We start from the raw sequence: 26411 nt of genomic DNA on the forward strand, positions 1-26411 counted from the left end.
TCCCCTGGGCCCCAGAGAGCTCCAGGAAGGGAGTGGGGTGGGGTCTGGTGCAGAGGGCGCTGGGGCCAGCCACCCCCTGCAGGAAGAACTGGGGTCCAGCACTAGGGACGAGAGGGAGGTGGAGGGGCCACCCAGAGGTGACATGTAATTGAGCTTGTGTTTGAAAAGATCAAGCTGGCTGTAGTGTGCAGTGGGGGGGCGGGGTCAGGAGGGAGGGGCGGGGTCAGGGGGAGGGGCCTGTCAGGAGGGAAAGGCAGAGGCAGGATGGAGGGGTGGAGCCCAGGTGGAGGGGTGGAGCCTGGAGGGAGGGGCGGAGTCAGGATGGAGGGGCGGAGCCAGGAAGGAGGGGCGGAGTCCAGAGGGAGGGCCCAGCCCAGAGGGAGGGGCGGAAGTGTTGAGAAGCCACTGATGGGGGTCCAGGTGAGGGACGGTGGGTGGTGGGCAGGGAGGGGCAGGGAGGAGGAGGCAGCTGTGAGACGTGAGACCAGTGGTAGGAAAAGCCCCAGGACAGATGCCCCCGGGGCCTCCTTGGCAGAGACTCCCAGGGACACCTCCCAGGCCTCTCTAGGGGCCCCGCGCCTGCCATTGGTTTCACTTCCAGGCCTTGGCGGCTCAGCTACGGCGTTGGTGGCCAGGGACAGAGCCTCAGCCTGGCTGCTCAACCAGGGGGAGGAAGCACCCATGGAGCCCTCCGTAGGTCTCAGTGGCACCTACTGATGGCTTTTCCTCCCCCATAAACCACATATGGGATTAATAGCGGCAGCCACTAACCAGATGTGCGGGGTTTATTCACCAGAAACAATGAGATGTTAAGAAACGGCGGCCGAGGAGACGCCTTTAACAAGCTTCTGCGGGATGTGGTCCCCCCTCCGCACTTTATTGAATCTGGTCCTTGCTGATTTGGTTACAGCCTGTGATTCCACTTTATGATTCAATAACCCATTTGAAAGCTTGTAAATAGCACGGTTCTGCTATCTGCTTCCCCTCCCCAAGGGGGTTGCCACTGAGCACAGAGGGGGGACTCGCTCCCTCATTCCCGAAGCTGGCCGGGCAGCCCGGGAAGGAGGCTCGCAGGTGGGTGTCTGAGTGACCGTGGACCTGAGAAGGGACGCTGGCCGTGAGACCAGGCAGACCCACCTTCTGCCCACCCACATGAGGACTTTGCCCACTGCAGATGTGGCCATGTCAGGGTGCTCCTGATCCTACCGACCTGAGCCAGGGCGAGGACCATTGCCATCAGAGTGACCCCAGCAGATCTGGTTCACAGATCCTGTGAGTTCTTGTGAGCACATTTCCTCCATGACCAAGAGGAGGAGGACAGGCACATGGAATGGGAGTCCAGCCCTGGACAGGCCCAGTCCATCCCAGAGTCCACTGCTATGCTCCAGGTCCCAGCAAACAGCAGGCCAGTAAGTTACTTTCAATGGAAGCCACTGAGTTTGGGGATGTTTGTTTTGCAGCCATAACTAACTGATACACTATTGGCTGGGGGCTCTTTGACCTTGTTAAGTAAATGACTGAATGAATGGTGCCGCATGCAGGTCTCAGAATCACGGGGCCATGAGGTCTTCATTGTGGGTTCCTGTGACTCCATGGCTTAAGGTCCCTGAGCGGAAGTTAGGCTCTCTCCAGGGGAGCTTGTGCTGAAAGGTCTGTGCTGATCTTTGCCCATCTCAGGTTCTGCTTTGACCTGGACAAGAGCAGCCAGGGGTCATGACACGGAGGACAAGGGGAAGTAGAATCCACTTGTAAACTGATAAACTGGACCACAGCCCCCTGACTCCCCTGCCCGCAGGGAAAAGCTCAAATGCTCTGGAAGGGTCTTCAGGCTCTGGCTGAACCCCTCTGCCTTAGACCTTGGCCGCTGCTGATCTGGTTGCCTAGAAGGCCCTCCCTGCCATCTTCTTCACAGAAAATGACCAATGTACAGCATCACATCCACCTGTAGATTTTGTCTGGCCCTCCCTTCCTCCATTTAACCACCTAGTGAACTCCTATTCACACTGCAACACCCAGACAACATAGCCCTTCTGTGAAGTCTTCCCCTCAGATCAGCTCAAAGGCTCTTCCCATGATACTGAACCATCTGCCAGACCCATTTCCACAGCTGACTGTGAACGTCTCCAGAGCATGAAACTGATGATAGCAGATGAGTGAGGGAGAAGCCATCCAGGTGAAGATTTCCATCAAAATGGGACAGTCCCATGCAGATACCATGGGCAAGGACTCCACAGATGTCGGATTCAAATCCCCACAACTGTCACTGCACGAGACCAGCTGGTGGCATTGTTTCTTGGGTCTCAGTTTCCCAGTCTGTGAAATGGGACCACAGAGATGATGGAGTGGTGTGCCCAGGGAAGGGCCCTCTCCTCTTCTGGAGACTGCCTCCCAGGGACAGGAGGCCCAGGGGTAGGGACGCAGGCTTCATGCCTCCCCGGGAAGTTCCCATAAAAAGCATGATGGGGCCATCACCTTAACGTCGCGTCTGCCCTGTGTCAGCCACCCTGGGGACTCCCCAACCTGGCCACACAGCTGCCTGCCGCTGGCTCCTCCAGATGCGCCCACCCCTCTTACGGATGAGGGTGCTGAGGCTCAGGAGGTGAGGTTCCTGCTGAGCCTCCACTCTCTGCCTCCCTCTCCCCATTCTCTGGCTGCTCTGGGTCTTGTAGCCTGGATCCTGGCGGCTGCGCAGTCGGGCATTGGGACTTTTGCTTTGGAAACCACCCGCAGGAGCCTATGGTCTGGGATTCCAGGCTCTGGGCTCCCCGGAGACCACGGGATGGGACCTGGGAGCAGAGCCCAGGGGAACTCTGGGGCAGCCTCCCGTCTCCCCAGGTTCCTGCCCTTCACGGATTTTAGCGCCTGGGGTTCGGCAGGCACCAGACCAGGAGGGTCAGAGCCACGCCCTGAAGAGCCTCCCAGTCCACGGTCCAGGCAGCCGTCAAAGAGCTTCTGGAGGCCGTTTGTCCCAAACCTGTGGCTCAGACTGGGAACCGAGGACTCTGCAGGAGACGTCCTCCTGCCTGCTCCCACCCATGGCTCCTGGCTGCCTGGTCTCCAGTACTTGCAGAGAAAGTGAGCTGTGATTGCTTAGCCATGTCTGCCCTGGGCGCAGCAAGAGCGCTGGGCCTGCAGGCAATGATCCCTCCCGGCTCCAGAAGGTCCCTGAGCAAGGGGGCGGGGCGGGGCGGGGCGACGAGTCATCTGATCCGAGCTCGGCGGCGCCCCCTAGAGGAAGGAGGCGTCCCTGCTCCAGGCGGGATCTCGGGGTCGCCCTGGAGGCACTGACCCCTGCGCTGAGCTTGAAGGACAGTGAGATGTCAGCATCTACACGGGGATGCGTTTGACATACATTAAGCACCTACTGCATACCATGTGTCTGCTGGGAGGGCCTCCAGGCAGGCAGATCAGCCAGGGCAAAGGAAGCGGGGACATCAGTGGGTCCAGGCTCCAATAAGCGGATGTGACCTGAGGAGGGAGGGCGAAGGGCACACATGGGAGGAGCTGCTCAGGAAGGTTCTGGAACTCGGAGTCTGGCTGGCGATCCGCAGACCCTGGAGCAGGGGAGGTGCGTGCCTCCTCCATTTCCTTGCAGAGGGGCCGCGTCCTGGAGTCTGCTGGAGAACAGCTCCTGCAGCCGCGGGGACGCTGCGCTGCTATTTTAAGGCACCTGCCAACGCCTGCCTGCCGCCCCCGCGGCTGCCGTGACATGCCGCTCCTGACAGGGAGCCGATGTCACCCCAGCAGACAGCGCTGGGTGGCTAGATGCAGAAGCACACCCGGCCAGGGGACAGCTGTGGGGACCCAGAGCCCCCTTCCCGATCTCGGTGTCCAGCCTCTGGCCCGCCACTACCCTCCTGGCCTCGGGCCGGTCACTTCCCATCTCAGACACCAACCTCAGGCGGGCTCTCGGGGTGGCCGGCCTCAGGCACCTCTCCTCCCAGAGCCTCAGCCCCTGGTCTGTAACCCGGGTATCAGGAGCGCCACGGAGCCCAGTTCATGAGGAGGGGACACTCACCTGGAGACCCAATGTCAACAGGGGAGGTGTCCTCTTCCCCCAATCCTGCTTCCTCTGGCACCCGGTGACATCCTACTCAGTGTTTGTGGGGCCAAAATGGCAGAGGCCTTAGAAGAGCTCCGGACACATAGTAGGTGCTCACCTAACAGGCGTCCTATAGGAAGAACATTACACTGCCTGGCCTCATCTATAAGGAATGATGTGGGAAGGATTCGTTCAGGCACTCACCCACCCACTCCCTGGGTAAGGAGTCACTGAGCACCTACTATGCGCCAGACAGTTCAAGACTCCAGAAATGCACTGCTGTGCACCCTCCTGGCAGCATGGCTTTGGGGCTGCACCTGTTCTCCCTGGGTAAGGGTCTCCGTGTGGACCCCATGGTGGATCATCAGGCCTCAAAACAGGGGAACATTGACCAGGTCTTGTTCCTTTGTCTAAAGAGCTGGTGTTGTGGCTCTTGCTGCCTCCACCAGATCTTACCAGGAAGGGAGGGGAGAGGATCATGGCGGAGGTCTGGCCCCATGGGGCCAGGAAGCCACGCATAGGCCTAGTGGCCTGTGCTTCCCAGAGAGGTCTCCCACCTGCCTGTTGGGAGAAGGTGCAGTTCCACCAGCAGGTTCCTGAATGTGTCACTTGTGGTCGGGGACCAGAATGTTGGTGGTGACAGCTCAGGTAGAACTGGAGAGAGAGAGCCTGGGAGCTCTGACCTCAGAGTGGGACTGGGGGGGGGGGCACTTCTTCTCAAGAATGTCCAGAATTCAAAGGCAGGACAGCCCAGCCCAGGAACTAGCCTGACCCTGCCCGAGTATATTTCTCAAGGCCAACTGCACTGGGCATCTCAAACCTCCGTCTCCATCCATCATTCGAACTTCTGCATTATGGTCTAGTTTCACCTTTAGGGAATAAAAGCCTGCTCTCTGGAGCAGCCTGAGTTCAATTCCTGGCTCATCCTCTGTGCAGCTGTGTGACCTCAGACAAATGCCCTTCCCTCTCTGTGCCTGTTTTTTTTTTTCTTTCATCTGTAAACAGGGATAGTGATAGTATCTGCCTTCCCAAGTTATTAAAAAGAGAAGGCAAGTTGATGCATGGGAAGCACATAGAATCAGACTTGGTGCTGCAGACTCTGAGTAAGGATTTGCCATATTGAATATCATCATCACTGGATTATTCTAGACTCTTGGCATCATTTAATGAAGAGCACAATCTGGAGACCAAAGAAATGAGTGTTTCTGCAAAAGTATTTGCTCCGGGCAGTGAGTGAGAGGTGCTAAGTCCCTTGGGACTGCTCTATGACTCCTTCTCAGTGGCTAAGTCATCTCCCATCAGCAGGGTGTGCCCACAAGCTGGCCCCTGATAATGGTGGGTGGAACTCACTATCCCAGCCCTTGATGCAGGAGTTGGCCATGTGATTTGCTCTGGCCAATGGGGTATTAGCAGAGACCATGGTGTTGGAGGCCAGAAATAGGCTTGCACTTCTGCAGGGAGCTAGCCCTGTCCTTGCCAACTGGGCCCTGGAATGAGACTGTGAGAGCACACCTGACCCTCACATACCTGCAGCCTGCAGCTGAGCCCAGATGAGCTCAGCCAAAATCAGCACAAGACTGACCTCCCTGCAGACCCCTGAGCCAGAAAAATCAATAAGCGCTATCGTCCATAGTGAAGACCAGAGCCCATTTGTTACGCAGCATTAGCATAGTAATAGCTAGCTGTTACGTCTGCCAGTGTGTTGCCATCAGACCTTCCTGTGAGGATCACAAGTGATGGTGCGTGCCATGAGTTTAGTACAAGCTAGGTACTTGCAACAGCCATGTGCCACACAACAACATTTGGCAGGCCACCTACATGACCGAGTCTCAAGAGATGGCATCACCTAGCAACACCCCAGCCATCTCAGTTTGCGTAAGGGTAGCCTAGTGGGCTCACCCAAGGGCGCAGCAGAAGAGGCATTTTTCAGAAGGTTGTCCTGTCTGTCCCTAATTGATGAAGGACTGTGGAAGGCCAGTCCACTGTTTCTGTTATGGTGATTACTCCCCTTCTCATCGCTGTCACCCCCTGCCCCCCATCGTCAGGTGGCCCTCCTTAGCTGGGGTCAAGTGCCCTCCCAGGACCCAGCCGCAGCCCCCCGCCCCCCTCCTTGATGTTGCGGAGGGCTGAGGAGAGGTGTCAGATTTGTTCCTGGCCACCTCTCCCCTGGGCTCCCAGCGGCCCTGCTTACAAACCGAATCAGTTATCAGCTAGTTAGGCTGCGGTCCCCGAGGTGCCGCCTGAATACAGATAGGGACCATGCATTATTCAGTGCGAAGACGGGAAGAAATGAGCAATGCGTCCAAAGCCAGAACAGTAGTGGCAGTAAGGGAATAATTAGCGAGCTGTCACTTGTCCCTGTCACTGTTTTCTCCCTTAACACAGGAGGGAAAATAAAAAAATAATTTTTTTCTTTCCTTTTTTTTTTTATTATGAAGGAAAAAAGAAAAGGAGGCAGATCCGATCCTCTTGCTTCTCGAGGCATCTGGTAGGTTAAAATGTGACACCAAAGCAGCCCGGAGCCAGGGCTCTGGTTCAGCTCACAAAGCCGCGGCCGAGCCCCCCCCCCCCCATACTTGACGGCGCTGCCTCCCCGGCCTCCTGCACGAGGCTGCCCAGCCTCCCATTCGCATTTTCTGCACGTTTCCATGGCGCTGGGGAATTAATTCTCCCTCCAAGGGGGAGGGGGTCCTGGGAGGGGGAGGATGAACACGAGGGCAGAGCCACCAGGCTGGGAGCTCCGAGGTGACCTTCCGGGAGGAAATCGGGAGGAGGCTGACAAGAGCTCATTTGGGGACGGTGCGATTTGATTATTCATGAGTTTACGCGCACAGAAAGAAATCATTTTGTTCCGCGGCTCCTCGGCTCCTCGGGAGCTATTTTTATTTATCTATTAACGTCTCGTTAGATTCCTTCCCGGCAGCGCGCCCGGGGGCCGGGGCGCGGGGTCCACCCGACGTGCACGTCCCGGGCTGCAGACCACCACCCGCCCCCGAAGACTGGGGGGGGGGCGCGGGGAGGGATAGTTTCCTGTTGGGTTCGTGCCTCTGCTTCCCATTCCAGGTGACAGGCCACCTTCAGGTGGGACAGCCGCTCTCTGCGTCTCCAAGGGCCCAGAGTGCAGCCCGCGGGATGGGGTGGGCGCTGTGCATAGAGAAGGCTCAGAACTGGTCCCAGGAGGAAGGGGGCTGGAGAGGCGACGGGAGGCTAGACGACACCCAGGGACCTTGCAAAATCAGGACCCAGATGGGATGCAAGGGTGTCCTTGTGTGACTCCCAATTGGTAGACAAGCCACCTTGCTTTAGAAAACGACCTGACAGCCTCATGAAGGGTGCTTGGGGATGCACGATTTTGTCCTGAAAGCGCAGAGATAAATGGGATTCTTTCTCGATGTCACTAGGGCCAGAACTGGGGAGCCACCGCCAGCCATCCACGTCTGAGGCCACAGCCGGTGCCCAAGGCAGACATTACTAATCCATCCCAGAGCACTCAGCCTCAACCCAGCCGCCCCTGGGAAACAGTGGGAGATGTCACTGGAACAGGAGAGAGGAGTCCTCCTCCGCCGGAGATGGGAGGACGGGGAACCTCTAAGGCAGGAAGGAAGGATGCCAGAGCGAATGGATTCCGACTGCACACCGACCAAGCTCCTGAGCCTGCACGGTGGCACCCGCCTTTCATCCCAGGGGCTGGGGAGGCTGAGGCAGGAGGATCGTGAGTTCAAAGCCAGCCTCAGCAACAGCGAGGCCCTGAGCAACCCAGTGAGACCCTGTCTCTAAATAAAACACAAAACAGGGCTGGGGATGGGGCTCAGTGGTCCAGGGCCCCTGAGTTCAATCCCAGTACCCTAACCACCACCTCCAAAAATCAAGGATTCTGGGTTAGAGAAAGGAGGAGAGACCCCAGCGGGAGTCTCGGTAGCTCTGTGATCTCCGGAGGTTCCCCCAAAGGCTGAGGCCTGGGTTTTGACATCTGGGACGTGGGTGTAGCTGTGTCACTTCAGCGAGTAGCTGGGCGGATCCGCTGAGATGGGGTACACCTGTGCTGGGAGCCGCACCCCCCGCCTCTCCCAGGCTAACACCCACCCAGGCGGAAGGCCAGCTCTGCCTGGGGACCTCCGGAGCCAGCCCTCTGCAGCCCCTGCAGGGCAAATGGCCCCCTCTCAGCCTCTCCCCACCAACTCAGGATGGGAGCTGCAATGCCCAGAGACCCGGGTCTCCTCTCTAGAAGCTGCAACGTTGCTGGAGGGCGCAAGGCCTTGGCAGGTCGGGGTGAGTTCAGGTGGTGTGAGGGGAGACAGTCTGTGATGAGGCAGAGGGAGGCTCCTGCCACCAAGGCCAGAGACAGGGCAGAGACAGGAGGATGTCAGCAGACACCAGAGGCCAGCAGAGACCAGCAGAGGCCAGACAGGGACACCTCCTCAGGTCCCCAGGAGGGAATGTGCGACACCCCACTGTGGCCCAGTGGCCCTGATTTCAGATGTCCCCAGGCCTCTGGGAAAACCAAGGTGAGGGAGTTTTAGCCCCAGGTTTGGGACAAGTGTCTGCAGCCCACAATTAGGACAGCCCAGCTGGTCTGGAGAGCGGTCTCTGCTCCCCCAGTTTAGACACCCTCTGGAGCAGTGTCATCCACCACAGTGGCCCGTCCCCTTCCTGTTCCTGTGTCCTTTTGTGGAGAGGAGGCAAAGGGAGCATTGAGCATGGAGACGCCAGTTCTGAGATCTGGCTTTCGTGGGTTCAAATCCTGGCCCTGCCACTCTCTAGCTGGGCGAGTGTAGGAGGCTCATTTAACCACCCTGAGCGTCAGTCTCCTCACCTGAGAAATGGGGATAATGAAATACTGTCGCTCCTTCACAGGTTGGTGTCAGGAATCAACGACCCCTGAGGAACATGGTGACTGGCACCTCGTAGGTGCTCAGCCAAGGGTTAGGATCACGCTCACCTCGTGTTCATCTCACATGCACTCACTAAGCACCCACCAGGTGCCAGGGACTCAAGTCCAGGGGTAGAAATTTAGAGCTGGGTGCAGTGGAACAGCCCAAAATCCCAGAGGTCCAGAGGCTGAGGCAGGAGGATCGCCAGTTGGAGGCCAGCCTCAGCAACTTAGCAAGGGCCTGGGGAACATAGCAAGAGCTTGACTCAGAGTGAAAAATATAAAGGGCTAGGGATTAGGGTCTGTGGTTAAGAGGCCCTGGGTCAATCCCTGCTTAAAAAAAGAAAAAAAGAAGAAGAAGAAAGGAAGGAAGGGAGGGAGGGAGGGAGGGAGGAAAGAAGAAAGAAAAGAAACTAATTTAGAATCAAGGACAGGCACCCTGCCCTCAGGGACAGTCTCTTTCTGCCCTGCATGTGGCATGTGGCAGCTTTCCATGACAGTGCCATTTCCTGAGGTGATGGAGGTGTGAAGAGAAAAGGTCCACTTTGGCTCACAGTTTGGGAATCTCTGGTGGCTACTGGGTGGGCCCGCTGCTCCCAGGCTCCTGGGGGAGGTTTGATGGAGCCACAGGCCGGCTTCCTGGCTGGGATCTGGAAAACAGAAGGAGGAAGAGCCTGGGGTCCCAGAGCCCCCTTCCAGGGCAGCCCCCAGTGACCTAAACCTCCTGAAGGTGCCACCACACCCACAGTGCTAGGCAGGGACCAGGCCTCTGACCCACAAGCCCTTGAGGAATATTCCGGATACAAGCTTCGCAGCCATTGTCTTCATTTTGTCCCCCAACTTTTTTTTTTTTAAGACAGGGTCTCACTCATTGGCCTACAGTCTTGCTGAGGCTGGCGTTGAACCTGCGATCCTCCTGCCTCGGCCTCCCAGCCACTGGGATTCAGGTGTGGCACTGCACTGGCTCAGCGTTTTCTGGATGGGCCCAGGGGTGTGCCCACCAGGGGGTCCAGGTCCGTGGTTGGGAGGGTGTTTATTTCCTTCGGGAGCCTTCGATTGCTTTTTCCTTGAACCTGGGCGACAGGACAGTGAGTCCGCTTTGCCGTGTCTTCAAGCTCTGTGGCCTCCTTTCTCCGAGACAGGAGGCTTGAAGGGAAGACACTGTGGGGCGGGGCGGGGTGGCACAGGCTCAGCGTGGTACCAGCCACCCACGGTCTCGCGGCGGTGGACGAGGGCACCACGTCTTTGAGTCCTGTCCTCCCCATCTGGAGAACAGGGACGGTGAGGAAGTCGGGGTGTCTCACAAGGTGGGGAGGTGGGGGTGGTGTGCAAGGTGGCTAGTGTTTGGGGACCCGTTGGCACCAGGTGACTCATCCCCCATGGCATCCCGGTCATTATTCAGCATCTCCTTCATTGTTCAGTCTCCTCACCTGTAAACTGGGAATGATGAGCTCCTCGCACCCCGAGGTGTGAGAGGTGGAGTCCTGGGAACAGCCCCTGGGAGAGCGAAGGTGTGGTGTTTATTGAGCACATGTCATGTGTCTCACTGAAGTCATATAAATGCCCCTTGGGAGGTTCATGACCATCTCCAGTTGACAAAGGAGGCAACTGAAGCTCAGAGAGGCAGAGAATCTTGCCCCAGGTCACACAGCTGGCAGACAGCAGAATGAAGACTCAGGTCCACACAGTTCAAATCTCATATTCTCCTGTCACCCCTTTAAGAGAGCTGCTTCTTGGCTCACGATGAAGCAATCAATTTCTGCAATGCTATATTAAGCAGGGATTGGATGCACGCAACCAAATATCCAAGTGCAAATCACTTAAAGAATATAGGAGAGGCTGGTGTTGTGACTCGCCTGGCATGTGCCAGGTGCTGGGTTTGATCCTCAGCACCACATAACAATAAATAAAATAAAGATATTGTGTCCAACTACAACTAAAAAAAATATTTAGAAAAAAACAATATAGGAAATTGCTTTACTTTCATGTAACACAAAAGAAAATTCAGAAGGTTGGCAGCTGCCTGATGTCATCAGGGACCCAGGTTCTTTTTAGCCATTGTGAGACTCTTTAAGGTGTCCAGGCTCAGTGGTGCACATGGATAATCTCAGCAACTGAGAAGACAAGAGGATTGCATGTTCAAAACCAGCCTCAGCAACTTAGCAACACCCTCATCAACTTATGGAGACCCTGTCTCAAAATGAAAAATAAAAAGGATGGGACGTGGTTTGGCAGTGAAGCACCCCTGGGTTCAATCCTGGTCCCAAAATTAATGAATTAATTAATTACAAAATAATAAAGTGTGATCTGCATCCTAATGTTCTCAAAATGACTGCAGCACTACAACTATCACATCCACCTTCCAGACTGGAGGAAAGGGAGAGCTCAGAATGCCTCGTGTGTAAGAAAGCTTTTTCTGCAAAATTCACTCAACAATTTCTACTTACAAGTTACTAGAAAGAAATTATCACATGGCCATCCCACGTGTTAATCAGGCTAAAATATATAGTATTCTTTTGTTTTAAAATTCAGAAACACTATTTCTTACCCCACCCCCCATAAATGTTCTCCAGGCAGGAAGAAGAGGTGACTGAATGTGTAGGAGTATACATGTAGGAGGATCCCCATCCACAACACAAACACAAGGACACACACTCTTCCTCAGCCAGGCATTCTTCTGTATGTGTAATAACCTTTCAAGGTTAAATCTGGCATCACTCCTCAAAGAATAAGCCTGAGCAACCCAGAGCAGGAACATGCAGCCAACCCAGGGCTGGATCTTCCCTGGGGCTCCAAGTCTAGGACCTTTCATCTACTCCACACCCCCAAGGCTGGGAACCCCTGTCCACTTTTATTCCAGCTTTTAGACTTTGATACCATGTAACCATTAACAAGGATAACCAAATACTCCTGGTTTTCTCCCTCCCAAGACATGCCAGGTTGCACTTCCTGTGTCCCATAAGGACAGGAGAATCATCCTGGCTCAGGAGTTGTGTGCAGAATCAGTGTGTGTCCATCCTGGTTAATCACCACCACAAGGTCCTGCACAGCCCTCTTCTCTCTTTTGCACCGTGACCAGAGACTTTTGAAAGGGTGATGGTCCATCATTCTGGGTCCCCAAGTGACCATGATGAGCAGAACTTCTAGCCTGTTGGTAATGAATATGAGCATTGGCAAGAAGCAAACCTTTGTGGTTTCAAGCCCCAGATTGGGGGTTGCTTGTCACTGCAGCATAACTTCGCCTACCCTGTCTGATCCATAGGAGATTCTTGTCTCTTTGTTTGATTTTCAGATCTAGTGACCCAACCTTGGGCTGAAGTGTTGCTGAGAATTCTTCATCAGGGTCCCTTCAGCAAGGAGTATCCAAACCACCATGAGAAGTTGGAGTAAGAGACTCTAAAGTTCTGGTACTCTAGAACACAGAGTCTTCAATTCAAACTAATTACAATAAACTAAAATTAAAATTCAATTCCTCCTTTCCACTCTCCACATTCAACACTCCACAGCCACGTGAATCTAGTGGCCACCACACCCCCATGTTGGTAAGCACTGTTCTAGAACATTCCGTACCAGTCTGCAGCCTGAGAAGTTCAAACCAGACCCCTAGAGCTGAGAAGCGGTAGAGTCTTGGAAATATAGGCTAGGTAATCTTAGAATGTTGACATCTTAGTACAGCTGGCTCCCAAGAAGGTCTTCATGGCAAAATGGGACAGCCTATCCTCGGTCACCTTGAAATGACCCAGATGACCATCAGAGTCCGGCCCCACAGGAGGGGCTCTGGAGTCACAGATCTTCATGTGATGCAAAATCCGAGCGTGGATAAAGGGGCCGGCGGGTGTCAGGGAAGCTCACCTAGGGCCCACAGGGGCAGCAGCCAGCAGTGGACGTGGTGCAGAGCTGGTAAGGAAACCTGCGACAGAGTTTGACTGAGACATGCAAGAGAGGGAGGATTCTCGCGAGGGTGGATTATGAATGAGGTCAAGGGTAATATCACCCACAGAGGACTCTGCAGCCAGGCAATCTCTAGGCTGCCGTCTTTGGGTGACCTTGAGGGAATCATCCTAGGCCAGCAGCCTCAGTGGCTTCACCTGTAGGCTGGCCACCATAGCTTGTTCCTACAGGACCCACATTCCCGCCAGGCAGCCTGCCAAGGAGGGCGGCTGCTTCCTGTCCCTTATAAGCTCCTTTTTTTCCCTCCCAATAATTCCGGGGGAGCACGTTCTAAAATTACTTCTTTCCCTCCCCTCCTTTCCCAAGTTGGAGGTGAACAGCTAGAAGGCAGTTCCTCCCAGTTCCTCCCTGATCCCAAGCTCCAGCAGAGAGCAGCTCACAAGAGCCTGTTCCATCTTCTCACATCCAGGGTGAGACACACACCAAGGAGCTGCCAGCCACAGGTCAAGAGCTTCCCTCTGTGAAGGCAGATAACATTACTGCATCCCCGGGTGTCCAATTTACCTCTTCTGCAGGGACCTAGGGAGGATTACTTGAAGTCCAGCATGGTCCCATGAGCAGATGGGTTGCGGGCCACTTCTGGGTAGCCAAGGCACAATCTCTTCCTTTCCCTGCCAAAGAGGCTATGTGTGGAAGACTGAAGTCCTCCATACTGTCGATTTAAAAGGCAAAGGACAGGTTCCCTGGAGTCACCCAAACTCACCATGAAATTTGTGAGGACAAAAAAACAAGTATTGGCTTTGCTAGATCACTAAGATGTGGGGAGTTTTTGTTACTGAAGCCTAACCTGACCCATCCTGGCTAAAACAACCTACCCTTTCTCCTCTAAGCCCTGGGTGCTCCCACTGCAGCTTCTAGTCTCCCACATAGGAGGGCTGATGCTTGTGGCCAGTAAGGGTCCCAGGTGGTCTGGGCTGGACCCCTAAGTGGACACCACAAGACGAGAGTGCTGGGAGGATGCCGATCATCTTGACTTCCTCCCTGGCCCTTGGCCCTTGAAAGCTGCTGAGTCAAGTATTAATTATGGCTTGCCTTTTCCCATGCACTTTTTGTGGAGAGTCAGGACGGTTCTCCTGGGCCATGCCTGGTTTTGAAGCTATTTCCCCTTTTGTTGGGAACTGAAAGAATAGAAAGCCCTGGTGAGTGTGCGCGGAGGCGCTGGCTTCCATGATGGAAGACTGGAGCCTGGGGCCCGGAGGAGTCTATTAGCCTATCCCCGCCCCCTGCCCACAGTGATTGGTCTAGAGGTGGACATGGGAACCGATCTGTCCAATCCTAATGGGTCTCGAGTCTTTGGGGGCAGTGCCCATATTAGGACACGCCCCTTAGTCCAGGCCGGGTGGAAAGCAGGTGGTGATGAGGCCTGCAGAAACCCAGGCAGCCCTGAAGGGACCAGACTTGGGAACCGGGCTGACATCCGGGAGACGACGGATGAAAGGAAATGAGTGACATCACGGAGCTGCTGAAGACAGGGGAAAGCTCCAACTTTTCTCTTCCTTGAGACCCTTCCTTTTTATGCTAATTTGAGTCGGGTTTCCAGTTCCCGGCAACACCAATTGTCCTCACTGAGGTCACAGTTATGAATCAAGGGACTCGGTCAACTCCTTCTCCTCTCAGTGTCCTAGACTTGGAGACCAGGGGGACCCTGTCCAAGGCGTGGAGAGGGAGAGGCCGTGTCCAGGTTCCCCCAGGAAGGCCCGGGCTGCTGACTGCTCGGCAGAGGATCCAGCTGGATGGGCGCTGGCCTTAGAGGAGGTCCCTCTGGGCGCTGGCTGCCTGCAGCATAAGTGTATGCAGATTTATTCCCAGGAGCTCTGCCTGGCAGCGGCAGAGACAGGCCAAGTGCGGGATCCATCCGGTCTTTCGCTCCCACTGCGGGTCAGGTCCCAGCTGCCCACTCCAAAGCCCATCCTGGACCCGCCCCTTCTCCAGCGCGGCACCAAGCCCCGCCCCCGGGCCTCCCCGAGCTATTCCTCCAGCCTCTGCCCCCCACCTCTACCACCACATTTGTCCTCTGTGTGGCCAAGCTTCCTAAGGTGCCAACTGGATGGGGCCAGAGCCTTGATGAGACCCTTCCGGTGACTTGCTGTCCCCTCCAAGACAGAACATAAGCTCCTGCTCAAAGCCTTGAGGTCTGTCGCAACGAGGGCCTCCTTCCTGCCCCGCCCCACTTTTCCTTGACCGCCTTGGTCAGATCCGCAGGTCACCCACCCGGTTCTCCCCATGTCCCTGCCAAAGAGCCGTTATAATTCTTCTTATCTCTTCTTATGGATGAAGACACCAAGGGTTGGTGAGATTAAGTTTGCCTGTGGTTTCCCCACTAGAAGCAGTGGGCTGACTGGTCCCTGTGATCCAACCAGCCACATGTCCCACACGCAGGCTGCATTTGGGGGGCCGTGAGGCTTTTAAAGCACTGTTTTACGCACTAAGTAACGTGAGCTTCACCGTGGACCTGGTGGGCCCCTCTCTGCATGAGTGCCAGCTCTGTTTCCTGGTCGTTTCTAGCACCGGGTCCAGAGGCTGATATTGCTATGTGTTGGGTGGGTGGGTGGATGGATGGATGGGTGGGTGGGTGGATGGACGGATGGATGGTTGGATGGATGGGGAGATGGATGAATGGATGGATGGGTGGGTGGATGGATGGGGAGATGGCTTGGTGGGTGGAAAGGCAGGTAGGCAGATGGTAAAATGGGTGGACGTGCGGATGGATGCATGGGTTGGTGGTCAGACGGGTAGTTTGCTGAATGAATTAGTAGATGGGAAGTGAATGGATGGATGGGTGGATGGATTGCTGTTTGGATGCGTAGTCAGGTAGGTGGATTCTTAGAGGGACAGGTGGATGGGAAAATGGGTGCATGAGTGAATGGATGGTCAGAGGAGGGAAATATGGAGGATGGATTCTTGGGAGGATAGAGGCACAGTGAGGGAGGTGGCTGAGACAACAGATCGGTGAATTCGTGGTGGGTCAGGCGAAGCAATAAAGACCAACAGATTTCTCCCTGGCGATTCCAACACTTACTGCGTCCAAGCTTCCTCAGCCATTAGAGTGACATCAATGAGCCCAAATGCAAGCCAGCCACGTCACCTCTCCAGCCAGATCCCTGCTGGCTCAGAGGAGCCAGGGGTCTCTTCCCTGGAGAGGTTGTTCTCCCTGGTCCCTCTTCACGCCCACACACAGGGGCGCTGGATTCTCTGAAGGTGACGCTCCACCAGGACCCGACTTGGGAGACTCAGCCCAGGGAGGCAGGAGTCCCGAGCCACGCGGATCAGCCTTCCCACCCCCTCTGTCTGCTTTCTAAATAAACCTTGAGACACAGCCATGTGGGGTTATAAATCAGCCGGAAATCAAATGCTAACATGTAAATAAATTGCAAATCAGCTGAGAAATTGGTTTCATTCTGAGACGATAAAGCACATTTCTCCTGCACAGAGTTTGTAAGGTTCCCCCTTAAGAATTGTAATATTTCTGTGTGGTAATGATAAACATTAGTGAGTTGCTTTAGAAATGAAAAAATAGACAGCCTCTGGGGATTTGAAAAACATATGCACTTCAAATTTGAAAATCCAATTTAACTGTCCATTATAAGGAGAATAAAAAGGTAAGGATGGGATAATTTTGCAGTTACACAGCATTTGACTAAATCTGATTCCGCGATGACAGGCACACTTTAAAAGCTACGAGTCTGAATGCAAGACGACAGCAAATCATTTATTTATGATTGTAATCTAGCTCCTGTGTAACAAGTTAGCGACCGCGACGCGCTTCCCGGCCCGGACGGTGTGTGTACACTTGTCGGCTGGCAGTCTCAGAAACACTTCTCATGCCATTCCTGGGTTGGAGGGGGGAGAAATATAAAGGAGACACAGACAAAAGAGATAATCCTTGTCAAATTTCAGCAGATGCAGAAATGGCAGAAGTTTAGGAAGAGGCAAATCTTTTTTTTTTTTTCCTTTAATTTTGGCTAAGAGGGGCTTTGGAGAGCCCACGGGTGTGGAATCATGTATGCACTCCCGAGCACGCGTGTTGAAACATGTATAAACCTGGTACAAGAGATCACGGGCCTTTGTCTGCAACTGGGAGAGTCCACATAGACGGCAGAACTTTCTGTTCAATAATAGTTTTGCCCCTTTTTCAAAAAATTTGCTGTGCTGAAGATTGAACCCTGAGCCTTGCCCATTCCAGGTAAATGCTCGACCACTGAGCTGCACCTTTTCATTTCATCTTGACACAGGGCCTCGCTAAATTGTAGAGACTGGCCTCAAACTTTTGATCCTCCTGCTTCAGCCTCCTCAGCAGCTGGGATTATAGGCCTGTGCCCCGGTAATCAGCACTTGTCCTACCCTCTGACCTAATATCGGTGTCTTCTCTAGTGACATCTCTCTGCCTTTAATCTCCACCGCCTTTGCATCTATGGGAACCTAGAGCCCCTATTAATTTGTAAGCATGTTTTGTCAAAATAGGCCAGGATTCCCCCCAGACAGAGGGAGGGAATGTCGGGGGTATTCAGATGAACCCCATCCTAAGCCCCTACACTCTGAACACCCAAATCTAGGTCTCCATCCGTTAGGTAGTAATAATTTTGACTACACAGGTCACCCCATGGCCCCTCCCCACGCTGGTACTAGGCGAGGTCCTTAGAAGTTTCTCAGTGGGACAGAGAAGGTGCATCCAACTACTACATGTCTGTGTGTCTGTCTGTCTCTGTCTCTCTGTCAAATGAGGCTCACTGGGGTCCAGGCTGCAGGAGATCACAAAGCCAGCCGGTGGTGAAACCCAGGCTTGGTCCACACCATCTCTTTGACTCCTGGGTGTATCTCATTTGCAGCTGCCTTCATTTATTTGTTCAATCCCACAAATCTTTATCGAGCGCCTAATATCCGCCACTTGGTACTCTACACAGGCGCGAACCGGCAGTGGCTGAGACAACCAAGGTTCTGCCTTTGTGGACAGGGTGGAAAATGGGCGGGGGGATAGAAAAAGAAATGGAATTGGTGGAGGAGGATGACTAGAGACAGAGGCTCAGAGGGGACTTTTGAGGAGATGGCCATCCACAGGACCCAGGTCATGGGAAGGAGGCAGATCTGTGCAGCCCTGGGAGGGAAGAAGGGCATCAAGGCAGAGGGAACATCAGTGCAAGGTCCCTGGGGTAGGCACACGGTCTGTTCAGATAATAAGAGTGAGGTGCAGGGCAGAGCCTGCGGCTGCTGGGGTATCCTAAGCCATGACACAGCCTGGTCGGGCTGGCCCTGTGTCCACCCTGCCCGGGGCCCATGTGTGCATTGAAAAAAACTCGGTGGTGGTCCTTGAGAGAAATTGGACACCGTCCATCCACCAGCACAGAGCCCTGGACGGCACCCACCACCCAGAGGGGCTGCCGTCTGTGGCCCAGGGCATCCACAAGGGCGGGTGCTCATGCCACCTCCTCTGGGAGCAGAGCCCTCCTGACCGTCCCTGGATGGGGGAGGGGCGGTTGTTTTTGCCCTTTGCAGACAGACACGGTGGGAGGTGGATCCTTGGGGTGACCGGAGATGGTGCGCAGGCGGTCAGTGGCTTTTCTGGGGACACAACAATTAAAACCACACAGAGAAACGTCCCTCCTGAGTGACTTCAAGTAGAAATATGATTAAATATGATTTAAAGTCCTCCCCTGTGAGGACTTCAAAACCACCAAAATCCTGATCGCGCTGGAAGCAGTGGTCTTTTGAAGCAGAGTGGCCATAGTGTCCCCAAAACCAAGATGGACGTCACTGAGACCTGGACTGGGGACATTGACCACAGCAACTATCACTGGCTTTTATTATCCCAAATTCAAACTAAGACACTGAGGCTCAGAGAGGTTTGGAAAGCTGTAAAGACCACACAGGGGTTGCCAGGCATGGTGGCTCACACAGGAGGCTGAGGCAGGAGGATCACAAGTTAGAGGCCAGCCTCAGCAACTTATCAGGGCCCTAAACAACTCATCAAGACCTTGTCTCAAAATTAAAATAAAAAAAAATAAGAAGGACTGGGGATGTGGCTCAGTGTTAAGTGCCCCTGGTGCCAAAAAGAAATAAGAACACAGAGGTCCCCTGGATTCCAACTCCGCCCGTCCTGATGCCAGCACGTCTCTTCCCGCTGCAGGCTCACGTCCCTCCCCCTGAGGAGGACCTGTTTCTGACACTCTCCAAGACGTTACTATAAATACATGTACAGTTGTTGGGAACATCTGGCGGCCGCCCCGAACACGGTTGCCGGCTCCGCTCCTTGTTGTGTTGTGAAATCAGCTGCTGACCCATTCGAATCCGGGGGATCTGATGGCGTCCTCTGAGCCGTGTTCTGTCTCTGCTTGTCACCCGGGAAGTTTACGCGAGATTTGATCAGAATTTCACAGAACCAGGCAGAGTCTGTGCGGAGCTGTCAGATGAAATAATTTGTCAGAGCTGATTGTGTGAATTCGTAAATATTTATGAATTCACAAGTTATAAATGTGCAGCTTTGGGGAGGGTGGAATCCGATGCTCACCAAGTCACAGATTACCATGAATATTTACAGGGTCCCCAATCTGCTAATATTAGCTCTTTGTGCTGATGGGGGAGGAAGCTCTGCTGGGGACTGTAACCCTTTCGGCGACCAAGAGTCTCAGGGAAAAGAGATGCAACTCAGGGGACGGCTCCCCCCCTAAAAGAAACCCTAAAGCCCCCATCCGTTTGTGTGTCGCTGGAGCCTCTGGGCACTGGCATCTCCGGTGAGGCCCTCGCCAGGCGCCAAAGCTGTTGTGGAGTCGGTTTTGAACAGAGTTGGATTGAAGGAGCTGGAGATGCGGCTGGTCCGGCCCCTTCTCTCTCTCTTCTGAAGCTCTGTTCAGTGACCTGCTCACGCGGGGACCCGGCAAGTGTCTGGGCGCCTGCAAGCTGCTTCTGCCCAGGGCAGCCCTTCCCAGTTTGGCTACAGGAGGGTGGCGCTGGGGGGTAGTGCTGAGCTGGCCCGTCCCCTCTTTCTCTTTGTCAGAGCCATCGTGAGCCCCGGGGCCCTCGACCCGGAGAGCCCCTGGGGTGGGGGGGGAGTCGGGGGGATGAGAGAGGGAGAGAGGAAGGGGTTCTGATCGGGAGGAGCCACCCAGCACTGTGTGGCAGTGAGGAAGGGCCACCCTGGGGCTGTGTGCCCTGGGGCAGGGACGGAACCCTGCGCCTGGACTGAGGCGTTGCTTTCCCCGGGGGGCTGCTCCGGCCAGAACCGACACCCGGGAAGCCACTGTGTGCCCCGGACAAATACAGGACGGGGTCGAGATTCGCCCCAGGCGCCAGTCACGTGGACCTCACTGGACGGATGGAAGGAGGGTTGGGTCAGGTGCGCGAGGTCATCTCAGGGAGCCCCCAGCAGCTGCACGTGTGACACTCTCCTGCTTGTTGACCACGGCGGGTCACTTTGGGAAGTTGCTGTGACAGAACCCACAGCAGGTGACAGCCTGTGTCTGCCTCTGGTTTTCCACACCCCTTCCCCAGCACCCCCACGCCAACCCTCTGCTCGCTGGAGGACAGCAGTCGGAAAGCTAAAGGCTCCCTCTTGCCCTGGAACGTGTCGACCCTTCAAGAAAGCTGTGGCCCTAATGGGCGCGGTGGCCCCCGCCTGTCATCCCAGAGGCTCAGGAGGCTGAGGCAGGAGGATGGAGTTCAAAGCCAGCCTTAGCCACAGCGAGGCCCTAAGCAACTCAGGGAGACCCTGTCTCTAAATAAAATGCAAAACAGGGCTGGGGTGTGGCTCCGTGGTCGGGCGCCTCTGAGTTCAATCCCTGGGACCAAACCCACACAGTACCTCAAATATTAACTATGACGCGCCACCCCCTGCACCCTCCCAGGGCATGACTGGCGCCTGGGGTGAATTTCGACCCCATCCTCTATTTGACATGTCTTATGGGTGTCCTCGCCCTCATCCTGCAGATGGGGAAACTGAGGCACATGGTTTAGGAAGGATCAAAGCCTCACAGATCGCCAAGACCCTAGCGGCTGAGGAGTCCCCAGGACCCAGGATGTGGGCCCCACGAGGACATTTTCCATCTTGCCTTCGAATGGAGACGTGTATATGTTTGGGGTCAGGCAATTTCTCAAGCAACCTCTCATTTTACCTTCCTTGGCTGAGACAAGTGGCAGTTGAGGTTCAGACAGGTCAAGTAAGTGGTCCAGGGACACACAGATGCACTGTGGCGAAGACAGGATTTTCTTTTTCTTTCTTTTTTTTTTTTTTTTTTGTGCGGGGCTACCAGGGATTGAACCCAGGGCACTGACCACTGAGCCCCATCCCCAGCCCTATCTTGTTTTTATTTAGAGACAGGGTCTCGTTGAGTTGCTCAGGGCCTCGCTATGGCGAGGCTGGCTTTGAACCCAGGATCCTCCTGCCTCAGCCTCCCGCACCACTGCACCCCCCTGGAAGGCAGGATTTTTACAGAGCAGATCCAGGCTGGTCCTCAGGCCCCTATGTCAACTTTACCAAAGAGCATAGCTGGGCTTCAGTGCTCACGGACGGGGCCACCCTGACGTCACAACCACGTCCTACACACAGTGTGGCACAGAGTGCTTCACACGCTTGTCAAATTAGGTTTTATTTTATTTATTTTTAGAAACACACCGGTCCTTCCTGATCCTTAAAAGTCCCAATTTATAAACAGACATGGCAGGGAGCAATTATTCACATTATTCAGGATGTCTTCGTTTTATAAAAAGGACTTACATCAGGGTTCCCTTGAATAGCAAGTCCCTCTAGTGCATTTAAAAATATGAATCAATTTATAGCTTGGAATTTCACACGCTTTCAGAAGTCCTCACTGAATAAAGGAAGCTGGCTTGCACGTCATTCATTCATTCACTTTCCAACAAGCGATTATTGAGCACCTAATATGTACTGAGCACTGTGTAAGGAGTTGGGGATTCTGAGCTAAACATTATGGCCTCAGGCCTCAGGCGACACCCAGGCTGGTGCAGCAGAGGTAGAATCCATTGGTGAGTTTTGCAATTTGAGAATGAATTAACACTTTGGAAAAGAAAGGAGACCTCTTCGCTCCAGGCATGCTGAGTAGGAAGACTTTCCTGAAGAAGGACAATTTGAGCTGGGCTTTGTGCCATGAGTAGGAGTTCACCCGTTAGAAATTCACCTAGTATTGAACATTTTGCTCAAGATTAAAACCTTGCATATTGAATAGACATCAAGTTCTATATGCAAATACTGTTTTTTAGGTAAATGAGGTTAGGGTTCCAACTCTTGTCTCACTTGGAACTTTCACAAATGTTTTCATTCTCTCTCAGTTGAGTCTCAAAACAATAATGGTATCTATACACAATGGAATATTACTCAGCCACGAAGAAATATGAAATTATGGCATTTGCAGGTAAGTGGATGGAGCTGGATACTGTCATGCTGAGAGAAATCAGCTAATCCCAGAAAACTAAAGGCCAAGTTTCTCTCTGATATGTGGCTGCTAACACAAAATAAGCCGGGGGGCGGGGGATAAAGTTCATCCTGCCCCTCACACAGCCAAGAGAACTTGCCACCCTTTATTTTTCAGGTTCTTTCTTTGGGTGAATGTTTATTGTTTGTTAATAAAAATAAATAAATAGGGGTTTTTTTTTTTTGGTTTCTTAATTCATAATCAGTCTTTTAAGAAAATATCACAAACCACAGACAGATATGTGCCCACTGCCCTCCGATATTTTCCCAGTTGGTTTTCATCTGGCTCTCGGCTTCCCATTCCCATTGGGACCTTTTATTTAACAATCCCCCCCTGTTGGATGGCTAGGTTGTTTCAGCTCTTTCAACGGAATGTAAATAACATTACACTGAACATCTTCGTAGCTACATTTTGGCTGTGAATTCTTCTTTCCCCCTCCAGCTTCTCTCCTTCTACCCAAAATGGGCAAAGTACAAGACTTTGAGAGGAAAATGCAAGTTGGCCCAAGCACAGAAAGCTCCGACAGGTCCCCAAGTCGGGAGATTTGCAGGGTCTTCAAGCCTCGGAGGCCAAGCTGGCTCCACCCCCACCCTCCTGCAGGAGGCCGAGGGAACATGCCACCCACAAGGGTCCTCCCCAGACCTTCCCTTGGGGGTCCTCCCGCAGGCCACTGGCCACACCTCCCGGGCCATGGTCACTGCATGAGCCTCACCTCTCTTCCTTCTCCCATGATGCCTCCTCAGAAGGGGAGCAGGTATCGGCAGGTACCCCATCTGCGTGACTTCTGAGTGCTTAATAATTATTAGCTGAAGGAAGGAGTGGAAAGGAGGGAGGGAGGAAAGCAGGAAAGGGAGGGCGAGCAAAAGGAGGAAGAGCCCTTTCCGTGGAAATATGGAGGGATGGATAGATGATGATGGATGGACAGATAGACGGATGGGTAGGTGGGCAGATGGGAGAGGGAGAGAGGACTGAGGGATGGAAGGCAGGAAAGGAGGGAATGAGGAAAGGAGGGCAGGGAGAATAAGGAAAGGAAAGAAGGGAGCAGATGGACAGACGGAAGCAAGGATGGATGGCAGAGAGGGAAGGAGGACGACCAGACGAGCCCAGTATCCCCCAAGCTCATCTGGCCACAGAACTCTCTTTTTGGCACATGCACCTGGTTTTTTGTTTTATTGTTTGTTTTGCACCGGGGATGGAACCCAGGGGCGCTTAGCCACTGAGCCCCATCCCCAGCCCTTTGATATCTTATTTAAAGACATGGTCTCGCTGAGTGGCTGAGGCTGGCTTTGAACTCGCTCGCGATCCTCCTGCCTCAGCCTCCCCAACCACTGAAGCGGCAGGAGCGCGCCCCCGCGCCGGCCCAGAGGCACCTGTTTTTCACACGCAGGGTGCACCATGGGGAAGAGGACGGGTCCTGGACGCGGTCAGTCACAGACCAGGGTCGGGCGACACTGCCCCAGGCCTTTGCTATGGTCCACATAGTCACATGACGTCACTGTTTTCCTGCTTGTCGCCTCTGACCTCCCGGTACATGGGAGCATGGCACCAGGCGCCAGGTGCCAGGCGGCGCCCGACCCACTCTGCCCAGGACGTGCGTGGGCGTCGGACCCCTCCGCGCCCTGGGAACCGCAGCGGCCTGAGCCGGTGGGAGTCTGTGGTTCAAATAGCATCCAGACCCTTCCTCGCCCCGGGAGCCCCACGGTTTTCAAAGGCGCTGAGGAGGGTGCCGGGCGGCAGCTGCCTGGGCCGCTCGGCTGCCTTCAGAGCCCGGCGGTGGAGGCCAGGAGGAGGACTGGAGGCCAGGAGGAGGACGGGCCTCTGGAGCTGGTCCCAGGCCCCGCGCTTGCTCTTCCCCAGCAGGAGGCGCTGCCTGTGCTCATCAAACCCCTTTGTTCCCTGCTGCTTGATGGCGCCGGAGTCTGGAACTTCAGGGCCTCCCGGTGGGCGGGCAGGTGGGCGGGAAGGGCTGGGCCTGCGGAAAGGGGAGGCCCCGTGGGCCCCATCCATCCATCCATCCATCCTTCCTCCCTTCCTTCCTTCCACTCATCCACTCACTCAGTCATTCCCAAGCCAGCCCAGGGGCGTCATTCACCCGCCCGTCACCAGGCTCCCCTGGGTGCCAGGGGCTCCAGCCCCCGGACTCCACTGTCCGCGAGGCCCTTCAGAAACCAGCACCTGGCTGGCAGGTCTGAGGCCCACTTTGGTTTTTAGCCAGAAGAAGGTGGGTAGGAAGCAAGCTTAGCAAAGTGCTGCCAGGGACAGGCGCTGGGCCTCCCTGGCAAAACTGGGGGAGGGGCTGCCGTCGCGGGGCCCCTTGGGCAGGCCTCCGGGCACCCCCGGGGACAAGCGAGAGTAGCCCCGTGGCACAACGTTGGCTCACAGGAAAACAGAGGAGCCTCCAAGACCAGGAGGCAGAACCCGGCTCCGCCAGCGGGACGTCACACAATCATCATTGGATCTCAGAGCCTGACATCCCAGTGGCTGCGGAGGCTGAGGCAGGAGGATCTCGGGTTCAAAGCCAGCCTCGGCAACTTAGCAAGGCCCTAAGAGAGACTCAGTGAGACCCTGTCTCTAAACCAAAATAAAAAAAAAAAGGACTGGGGATCAGTGTTCGAGGGCCCCTGAGTTCAATCCCCGGGAAGCACCCCTCAAAAAAACGGACCTCAGGACAGGGTGGGAGGAGTCTGCAGGGGTCCCCAGCCTCCCTCATGTGCCCTACTGTGGCCCCCATGAGGAGGGTCGAGCATGCCTCCTGAGGGTGAGGGCACCCAGGCTCCCAGAGACTGCGAGTTTGTTACCGGACACACGAGTGGCCAGACCAGGGTTAGTGTCACCTCCACCCAATCCCCTGCCCAGCTCAGCCCCATGCAAGCCTGAGGACACTTGGGGTCCTGAGTGTGGCTTTTCCTGACAAAGCCAGCTCTGGATTACTGGGAAATGTCCCCAGAGCCACGCCCAGAGCCACCTGAGAACAACAAATGGACCTGGGTGGGGCCCGGCTGTCAGGGGTGCGAGGACAAGGGCACACGGGGAAGGGGCGATGGCTTCCCAGGCTCTGAGGGGAGCGCCCGGCACTGACCAGTCCTGGCGGCCACGCCCACCCGGCGGGAGCCATCAGCAAATCTGCCAGGGACCAAAGGCCTTTGGCTCCTGCTGCAGCGGCAGGGCCTCTGTGGGCCAAGGTGACGGCCCTGCCATCCCGCCCCCTGACCAGCAGGAGCAAAGTCACCAGTGTCCAGTCAAAGCTGGGCTCCCACCGAGGAGCTGGAGGTGGAAGGGGACTTTGTACAGAGCTGTCCGGTGGCGGAAACCCGAGGCATTCCCCTCTGGGTTGTCCCCAACTGTCACCTCCTCTACCTGAGATGCTATTTTCGTCTTAAATGGAGATCATTGCCCTTCAAACGGAAATTTTGCCTTCGAATTTGGGATAAGCAGATAATGAGGCCACTCTGGTAATCTCACACTGGTGACAGGAGAAAATCGGGGCGGGGCTGAGCGACAGTTGCCAGGGGGAACGGGGCGGGGCGGGGGCGGCCGGGACACACGCCCTCTCGGTGGCTGGAGCTGGGGAGGGGCCAGGCCCGGCGGCCCCATCACCCCTGGCCGCGACCTGTGGGGTCCTCACCGCCTCCGCGGACATTCGAGCTGACAACTGTGCGGAATTGAAATTGTGGAGTTGATTAAATGATGTCTTTAAGGCTGCGGGGGAGGGGGCGGCGGGGGCGGGGCGGGAGGGGGAGGGGAGAGGGAGACGGAGAGGAGGGGAGGGAGGGGAGGAGAAGGAGGGGGAGTGGGGAGGGGGAGGGGAGAGGAGGGAGGGGGAGGGGAGAGGAGGGAGGGGGAGGGGAGAGGAGGGAGGGGGAGGGAGGGGAGGACAGGGAGGCGGGCGGGGAGGGAGGCGATGGCGGAGGCAGGGGAGGTGAGGAGAGGAGAGAATCCAGATCTGGAGCGAGCGGGGAGGAAGGGGGAGGGAACGGGGGAGGGGGGACCTGCGCCGGGACCTCTCCCAGGGGTCGGGGCGCGGGGGTGAAGGTGGGGAGGCCCGGGAGGGCGGCCGGGACCAGGGTTGTCTCCCCGGGAGCGCGGCTCAGCCACTGATCTAATCGAATTATTGGGCATCAGGAGCCCG

Source organism: Callospermophilus lateralis, chromosome 1 (assembly GCF_048772815.1).
Source record: "Callospermophilus lateralis isolate mCalLat2 chromosome 1, mCalLat2.hap1, whole genome shotgun sequence".
Taxonomy (NCBI): Eukaryota; Metazoa; Chordata; class Mammalia; order Rodentia; family Sciuridae; genus Callospermophilus; species Callospermophilus lateralis.